Raw genomic sequence first — 9,792 nt, 5'->3', positions numbered from 1 at the left:
CCTATCAGCAGTCCAACATCTTTTGTGAGCCACAAGCCACATGAAAAAAGACGCTTTATTAGATGATGCTTACATTTGGAGATGATCATTAATGTTCCTTCTTGCCCGATGGAAGAGATTGATGTTCTGCAAGGGAGAATAAAAATAACTACAAAATAATGTTCATCATGTATTATTGGAGGAAAGAGTAATGTTGTTCTGTCACACCCGGTTTTAGAAGGTAAACCGAATGCGAACCATATACGTGCTAGGATCAGCAATTCACGTACACAGCAGTTACATATCTGGACATCATCACACAGTGCTCAAATCATAATATAAAAGGGGAATAATAGTCGATTACATCATATGTCTGAGACATCCACATAGTCTTTACAATAATCAAAGTGTGGAAAAGAAACGTAGATACACGCGGCCTTCACAGGCAGCCAACTGGGGGTTGCCGCTAACCCACACCTAGAACTCGTCGTAATCTTGGAACTCCTGGAAGTCTCCTTCCACGACTTCATCTTCTCCTGAGCAGTGGTTGCAATGCTGACAACCTGGGGATGGGGGGGGGTTTGGTGTGTAGAGCAAGGGTGAGTACACATCAACATACTCAGCAAGTATCTTGTCTGGCTGTAGTGGACTAGCTTTATGTGGGGATAAGTCAAGCAGTTGCTTTTAGTTGGTCAGATTATTATTACTAGTAGAGAAAGCTAAGTTTTAGAGTTAACCCACGTTATTAACCCAGACATACTCCTTTCCAAACGGAAAGAGCACCACTTACCATTACCAGAGTCAATACCAAAAACCATCAATCTCATTGCCCCCTGTAATCCGAACATCTCTGATCAAGTATCACTAATCAATGGAGCTCCCTTGGCCGCTCATAACCGCGAGCACGATTGATATATTAGTTTAATAACACTCTGTAGAGGTTGCGCACTTTACCCACAAGCCGTGATTCCCTCTTGCCTTGGGCCGATCAAACCCTTAAACACTACCAAGGTGAATAGGAAGGGTCTCACTACGTAGCCTTTACAAAGATTCCCCGGGGCTGTAGCCGCCCGTTAGGTTTCCTAAATGTACCACACTCCTCTCCAAGGGGCGAACCAAACTTGGCGAAGCAAGCCACATACACCGAGCCCCATTAACGGCATGACGGCTAAGCGAACTACACCTCGGTTCCTCTAATTATTCAGCTAAGGGCATCCCATTCCACCCTCATGGTTGCGCTGTTTTCCCGGGCGGTCATCCAACGAACACGTCCTTACGGAGAGGCACTCGAGAAACCGCTCGAGCCCCCTTGAATGACACAAGTATAACATCATAATAAAGAAGGGAAACAACGTATCATTGATAAATCTCATCATGTTCATTGATTAGAGTTGAGCAATAGCATAAAGCTAAACAATAATAATCCAACCCAAATAGGTAAACAAGGACATGGATAACAAAAGCTAGTCAATCCTTAGGTATAACTGTGAAATGCGGGAGGTGAATTAAAGGATGTATAGGACAAAGATAGGTCAAGGGACACTTGCCTCCACCAACCAGCTGCTGCTCAGGGGCTTCTCCTGTGAGTTCCTCGGGCTCTTCAACCAGATCGTTCTCTATACAAGTTCAAACATACATTCCACACATTTAATACTAAAAGAACAATACACCATACAATGGAATGCAATAAATAAACAGACGTTCAACGCGGGGCTCGCAATTACGGTTAAGAGAGAAAGAGGAAATGACAGTCGGGTCTACGGTCGAGAGGCAATCACTTTACATAATTATAAATTAAACCATTCGTTTAAACAGAAGGGTATCAAATTAGACACTGCGTTTAGCATAAAGTAAAGTCATGTTCCACATTTAGTCACTATAAATAGGTAAAGATGAACGAAAGGGATTGGTCATACGACGAGACGTACGACACATCATTTAAATTGAATTAAAAAATAAATGACTTGCCGCGCGACAGAGCGCGCAACAAGATTCTTGCATTAATTAAAGACAAATGTTAAGCGTTGCGCGACGAAACGCACGACGGCTTACGCCAACAGAACTGCTTTTAAAACGAATCATCGCGCGACGAAGCGCGCGACGCAACACATTAATAAATATAAATTTAAAAGGGCTGTCGCGCGACGAAGCACATTGACTAAATAAAATTAAAATGGATTAAACGAGGGTTAAACGAAACGCGACTACGGTCGCACGCGCGAGAGCACGCTGCGCGTGCCGAGGGCACGCGAACCGTGCAAGCCGTGCGGGGCGCGAGGCTGCCGGGGCACGGGCTCGGGTAGGGGCGCGCGGGGGCGCAGCCGGGGGCACGGCCGGGGCACGCGGTCGAGGGCACGACCGGGGCGTGGGCCAGGGCATAGCCGAGGGCGAGGCCAGGGCACGCGAGGACGCAACAGAGGGCGCGCGGCTAGGGCGCGGCTGGGGGAGCGGCGCGGCCGGGGAGGGGCTCGCCCGGGGGGGCGTGACGCGGGGAGGGGCTCGGCTGGGGCGGGACTCACCGGGGGGGGACGACGTGGGGAGGGGCTCGGCCGAGGGGACGCGACGCGGGGGGGGGGGGGGGGGGGGGGCTCGGTCGGGGCGGGACTCGCCGGGGGGCGCGACGCGGGGAGGGGCTCGGCCGGGGCGGGACTCGCCGGGGTGGGGCGACGCGGGGAGGGTCTCGGCCGGTGCGGGGCTCGCCGGGGGGACGCGACCCGGGGAGGGGCTCGGTCGGGGCGGGACTCGCCGGGGTGTGACTCACCGGGGGGGCGCGACGCGGGGAGGGGCTCGGCCGGGGCGAGACTCGCCGGGGGGGGGGGGGGGGGCGACGCGGGGAGGGTCTCGGCCGGGGCGGGGCTCACCGGGGGGACGCGACGCGGGGAGGGGCTCAGTCGGGGCGGGACTCGCCGGGGGGCACGACGCGGGGAGGGGCTCGGGGCCGGGCGCGGGATGCGGCGCGGCTGGGCCGCCGCCACGGCGCGCGACGGGGCAGGGGAGGGCGGGCGGCGCGCGAGGGGGAGGGCGCACAGCCATGGGAAGAAGAAGGGAGGGGGAGGAGGGAGAGAGAGAGAAAGGGAAGGGGAGGGGAAAACTCACCTCCAGGGATCCAAACTCCGGCGATCTCGTCTCCAAACCCTAGGGCACCACGGGGAGAGAGAGATGGGAGAGGGAAGTTACTGCGCGGGAGAAAATCAAATGAGACAACAGGATTAGGGGGAGGGGGGCGTGCATGGGTAGGGCAAGGGGCGCCAGGGGCGCGCGGGCCGGACTGGGCTGGACCGGGCCGGACTGGGCCAGGCTTGGTCACTCCGCGGGTCGAACACCAATCAGAAATCTGATCGCAAACCGAAATCCGAACTGGGACGAGACGAACACGCGATTAAACACAATATCAGACAGAGAAATATGCTTCGGCATGATGCAACACTCATGACACTTAGGTTTTGTTTATACATGACACGGACACCCGTCATTATGCTGGTTTGAAATTGGGAAGAAGGAGCGAAACAGGAAGAGAAAAGAGAGTAACGCCCGAATTTGGTGAATGAAAAGAAGAAAAAAAATTCTACCCCCAAATTCAGGGTGTTACAAACCTATCCCCCTTAAAAGAATCTCGCCCTCGAGATTCAGGGTTGGCTAGCAAAGAGCTCAGGATATTTAGCCATCAGATCATCTTCACGCTCCCATGTTGCTTCTTCCTCAGAGTGATGACCCCATTGACTTTGCACATTCTGATAGTCTTCCTCCAGGTGACTCTGTCTGCAGTCTCAAGAATCTGCGCTGGCTTCTCTATGTAGGTCAAGTCCTCCTGGACCTCCAGACCTTCCACTTGCAACTGCTCTTCTGGCACACGCAAACACTTCTTCAACTGAGACACATGAAAGACATCATGCACTACGGACAAGCCTTCTGGCAAACTGAGTTGATAGGCCACTTCTCCACGCCTTGCGAGAATCTGATATGGACCGATGTAGCGGGGTGCTAGCTTGCCTTTGACTCCGAATCTTCTGACTCCTCTGATCGGTGACACTTTTAGATAGACAAAATCTCCGACTTCGTAACTCAGCTCTCTTCTTCTTATGTCTGCATAGCTTCACTGCCTTGATTGCGCTATCCTCAGATTCTCTCGAACCATCTTGATGTTCTCTTCAGCTTCAAGTAGAATGTCTGGCCCGAACACTTGCTTTTCTCCAGGCTGATCCCATTGCAACGGAGTTCTACAACTCCTCCCATAAAGCGCCTGAAATGGTGACATCTTCAAGTTGGCCTGGTAGCTGTTGTTATAGGAGAATTCTATGTAAGGTAATCTCTTGTCCCATCCGGACTGATCTTGCAACGCACAGGCTCTCAACATGTCTTAAAGGATCTGATTAGTTTTTTCGGTCTGGCCGTCTGTTTGCGGATGATAAGCTGAACTGAAATTCAGGTGTGTGCCCAAGGCTTCATGCAACTGCCGCCAGAAATGAGAGGTGAACTGCGTTCCTCTGTCTGACACTATCTTATTTGGCACACCATGAAGACAAACAATCCGGGACATGTACAGCGCTGCCAATACTGCACTGCTATAGTTGGTCTTGACAGGTATGAAGTGGGCTGACTTGGTTAAGCGGTCCACCACTACCTAAATGGAATCATAGCCGGCTCAAGTGCGAGGCAATCCGACTATGAAATCCATACCGATTTCATCCCATTTCCACTGAGGAATTTTCAACGGCTGCAACAGTCCAGCGGGCCTCTGATGCTCTGCCTTGATCCGTCGACAACTATCACACATCGCCACATGCTCTGCGATTTCCCTCTTCATTCCGTACCACCAGAATTTCTTCTTCAGATCTTGGGAACACACAAGCGGTCCTTGAACCATATCACACCTTCTGCATATTCCCGAAAAATCTTTGCCTTTGCCTTCCGGAATCAGTCGCTGGATGTCACTGATCTTCTCATCATTCTTCTGCGCTTCTTTGATTTCCTGCTCCAGTGTAGGTTCCAACTCAATCGTGACTCCTCGCGTATTGTTCAAAAATCCAAGGCTCAACCTGTCAAACTCTTTGGCCAACTCATAAGGCATCGGATGAGCGACCATCAGATTGACCTGACTCTTCCTGCTCAAAGCGTCTGCCACTACGTTCGCTTTCCCTGGATGGTAATGAATCTCCAGCTCGTAGTCTTTGATCAGCTCTAACCATCTTCTTTGCCTCATATTTAGCTCTGACTGAGTGAATATATACTTCAGACTCTTGTGGTCTATGTAAACATCACATTTTTGCCCATACAGATAGTGTCTCCATGTCTTCAGCGCGTGAACCACTGCTGCTAACTCTAGGTCATGGATTGGATAATTCTTCCCATGAACCTTCAGCTGTCGGGACGAGTAAGTCACAACTCTTCCCTCTTGCATCAACACACATCCCAAACCTGTGTAACAAGCGTCGCAATACACCGAGAAGGGCTTGTGCACATCGGGCAAGACTAAGACAGGCGCTGTAGTCAACTTCTCTTTCAGCGCTTCGAAGGCCTCTTGACATTTCTGGGTCCACTTGAACTCAACTTTGTTGCCTAGCAAAGCTGTCATTGGTTTCGCAAACTTCGAAAACCCTTCAATGAATCGCCTATAATATCCGGCCATTCCAATGAAGCTCTTGATTCCTCGGGCATCTGTTGGCGCTTTCCAGTTCAAAATATCCGCCACTTTCTTCAAATCCATAGCTGTGGGGGACAGATATCCCCCGGGTCCACTGGAAGGATAAAGACCTCATGAAAGGCCCAAGGGCCAAATAAATCGTAAGGTCACCCCTTCGTGGGCCTAGGAGGAATGACTAGTGAAGCAGATTGACACAAGGCCGGACCGGCGCGAATCCAGACGGCCCAACGACTTCGAGCGAGTAATCACAACAGAGACCCGACCTTCCCGCACTGGAACCCCGTGCAGCGGAACCAAGAGAGGATGAGTCGGCGGAACTATAGGAAGATAGACTCAATCAGTTCACTATTTCTTAGGTGCACATTGTTATCATATCCGCATGTATTGCCCCACGGTCGAGTATATAAGGCCTAGGGGGACCCCTTCAGAACGATCGAATTCACTACTAGCCACCCACCCAATTCTCTGCGCTCTCAGGGTCAGAGAACTCTCTTGTAACCCACCAAGTAAAACACTCTCGCCAGGACGTAGGGTGTTACGCCTTTCAAAGCGGCCCAAACCTGTAAACCACTGTCCATTGTTCCTCGTGCGTCCAGCACGAACCATTTAGCTACAGTCGGCAACACCGTCCTACTCCTAAAAACACCTTGAGGGGCAACCCCGGGTGTGCGGTCGGACCCAAAACACCGACAGCTGGCGCGCCAGGTAGGGGGTGTGTCGCCGATCTAAGCTAGCTCAATGGCCGTCACCTTCCAGCGTAAGATCAACCTCCGCCCTGGATCCGTGTTCTGCTTCAGAACTATCTCATCCATAGCAGATGAGGAAGGAACTCTACATCGCATCGCAGATCCGCCAAGGAAGAAGTCTCCTCCAGCAACCTCCGAAAATATCGGAGTAAGGCAGGGAAAAGCGCGACCTCCAGCGCTCCGAAAAAAGATCGCCTTCAGCAAGCCAGGGGCCAAGGGCCCGCTGACCCGGAGAACTCCGCTATCTACCTCTCCGACGAAAGAATGGACACAAATCTCAAGGAAGAAAGAAACAAATAAAACTGAGGGGAAGCAAGTTGTTCTTTCCGTGCCTCCGCCCTCAAAGGAGAACGGAAAGAAGATCGCCACGACAGCCGCACCATTCTACCCCGACGTCCTCTTCATCGGGAGAGTGGAGTCGCCCCCCGTCTCCGACGACGAGCCGACTGCACCCAGAGAGGAACCTCCTCAGTGGGAATCCCGCCGACGGAGGAACCGACGCCGAAATATCCGGCGACATCACGAGGCCGGAGAGCGGGACCCGGAGCAGCCTGTTTCGCGAGACGAGGTCTCAGAAATAGGAGAGACTCCAGAGGAACGTGTCTTCAGGGAACGAAGGAATTCCCGACGGCGTGATCCCCGACGAGCTCAGGAACAAGCCGAGCAGGAAGCAAGGCAACGTCGGGAAAATCCACTCTTCGGGCGCAACCTGAACCCCGACTTCGCCCGAGCCATAAACACACCGAGTGAAGTCGGAGGGGTACTGGCCCGGATAGCTGATGGGCTCCCTCGGACTCCCGACGCCGAAGGCTATCGACGACTATTCACTCAAGCAGCCAACCATCTTCTACCTCTCGCTCACCCGCCGAACGACCTACGACACGCCATCAACAGTCGCCGGGACGCGCAGAGCTCCATCAATGCCTCGCGTGAACGGCGACATGAGAATGAGATCCACCGCCGGGAAGAGTACGACAGGGACCACGGCATCCCAGCCCGGAGTCAGGCCACCAGAACTGAGTCGGCAACGACCTCGACTGGCGGTACCACCCGGGGATGGTCGAGGCACCACGACAACCACTCCCCTCCCCGGGACAGACATCATCCCCGACGACAGGAAGACACGTGTGGAGTGTCTGCACTTACTCCACGCCTTAGGGCCATTCAATAGCCCCCTAACTTCAAGGTATCCAATGTCGATAAATATGAACCTAAGCAGGATCCAGGAGGCTGGCTGGCCGTCTACACCACCGCTGCTCGAGCTGCTGGGGCATCCGAGGACGTGATGACCGCGTACTTACCCATTGTCCTCGGGCAAGACGCGCTGCAATGGCTGCGACATCTACCCCGGCACTGCATCGACGACTGGAGCGACTTCAGTCGACGCTTCACCGCCAACTTTCAGTCCCTCTCCGACAAACCAGCGCAACCATGGGACCTCAAATCCATCAAGCGCCGGGGGGACGAAACTCTCCGGTCGTACCTCAAAAGGTTCCAGACCATGAGAAATCGTATCCCCGAGGTCACGAAGGCGGCCGTGATCGAGGACTTCTACAGAGGATCCAACGACTCGGCCTTCGTCCGAGCCATATTACAGAAGGCACCGACTACCTCCGAGCAACTGTTCCGGGAAGCCGACCTCTACATCACCACCGACGAGCGAGCTCAGGACCTCATCGGAGAAGCGAAGCCTGCGCCCGTAGCACCATGACGCGACACGAACCAACAACCCGACAAACGCTGGGAGAAGAGGCCTCGCGAAGAAGTGCACGCCGCCGGACCACCTGCCTCTCGCGCCCGGGGAGGACCTCGTGGAGGCGAACGCTCGCTGGACGACATCCTCGACGCCCAGTGCCCGTACCACAAGGACATGCGCCACACCCTTCGGAACTGCAGAGACTTCAAGCACTCCGTCGGGCACGACCGACCCTTCCAACCTCTACCTCCTCCGCCACGGGGAGGACCAGGAGAACCACGACTACCCCAGCAACAGGAGGAGGGAGGAGGTGGAGCCTTCCCGCGCGTCGACAGAGAGGTCAACGTCATCTTCGGCGGACACGGATCGAAGGAGAACCGAAGACAACAAAAGCTCAACGACCGCCAAATACTGGTGGCGACCACCAGTCCTCCCGCTCCGTACCGATGGTCGGAGCACCCGATCACCTTCACCCGGGCAGATCAGTGGCTCAACTTCGACCACCCAGGCAAATACCCGCTCCTTGTCGATCCAGTGATCCGAGAGAGCAGGGTGAAGAAGGTATTAGTGGACGGGGGGAGCAGCATCAACGTCACCTTCCCCCGGACACTCCAAGGCTTGGGAGTTCACCTCAAAGAGCTCCACGAGTCAGATAATCCTTTCTTCGGCATCGTGCCGACTGAAGGGGAATACCCGCTCGGCCACATCTACATGCCAGTCACCTTCGGAACTCCGGAAAACTACAGAACCGAGTTCCTAAGGTTCGAAGTGGCGAACTTCGACTGCGGGTACAACGCCATCATCGGGAGGCCGGGATTGGCAAAATTCATGGCCATTCTGCATTACACATACATGATATTGAAGATGCCAGGGCCGCAAGGAATCATAACTGTGCGCGCTGACTTCCAAGGCGCCGTAGAATGTTTTCGAGTGGCCATCCAGGCGGCTCTCACCACCAAACCATCGGCGACTTCTTCTGAACATGCAAACTCTAAGCCTGAGGAAGACCTCACGGTACCCGCAAATGAAGCACAAGTCGCGACCTCTATGCGACCGATTGAAGAAACCAAAAGGATCAACCTCGGGTTCGCTGACGAACGCAAGACTGCCATCATCAGCTCCAGCCTGGATGACAAATAGGAAGGCGCGCTCGTCCAGTTCCTGCAAGATAACCGAGACGTATTCGCATGGCAACCTGCGGATATGCCGGGAGTCCCGAGAGAACTGGCCGAGCACAAATTGAAGGTCTATCCCCAGGCGAGGCCGATTCGACAAAAATTACGTCGTTTCACGCCCGACAAGAGAGAAGCCATTCACGCCGAGCTGACTCGCTTGGTCGCGCCTGGATTTATTAGAGAAGTGTTACATCCCGAGTGGTTAGCCAACCTTGTTCTTGTACTCAAAAAAAATAAAGTGGATTGGCGCATGTGCGTCGACTATACGAATCTCAACAAACACTGTCCAAAGGATCCCTTCGGGCTCCCTAGGATAGATCAGGTGGTAGATTCCACCGCTGGATGTTCTGTGCTGTCTTTCTTGGATTGCTACTCCGGGTATCATCAGATTAGCTTGGCAAAAGAAGACGAGGAAAAGATAGCGTTCATCACTCCATTCGGTGCTTTCTGCTATACCTCCATGCCGTTCGGCCTCAAAAACGCTGGAGCGACTTATCAGAGAGCCATTCAAACATGCTTAGCCGATCACTGGGGCAAGCGTGTGGAAGCTTATGT

The sequence above is a fragment of the Zea mays genome, chromosome 2, assembly GCF_902167145.1.
Source record: "Zea mays cultivar B73 chromosome 2, Zm-B73-REFERENCE-NAM-5.0, whole genome shotgun sequence".
NCBI lineage: Eukaryota > Viridiplantae > Streptophyta > Magnoliopsida > Poales > Poaceae > Zea > Zea mays.
The sequence above is the reverse complement of the archived record's forward strand: the minus strand, read 5'-3'. Positions refer to the sequence as shown.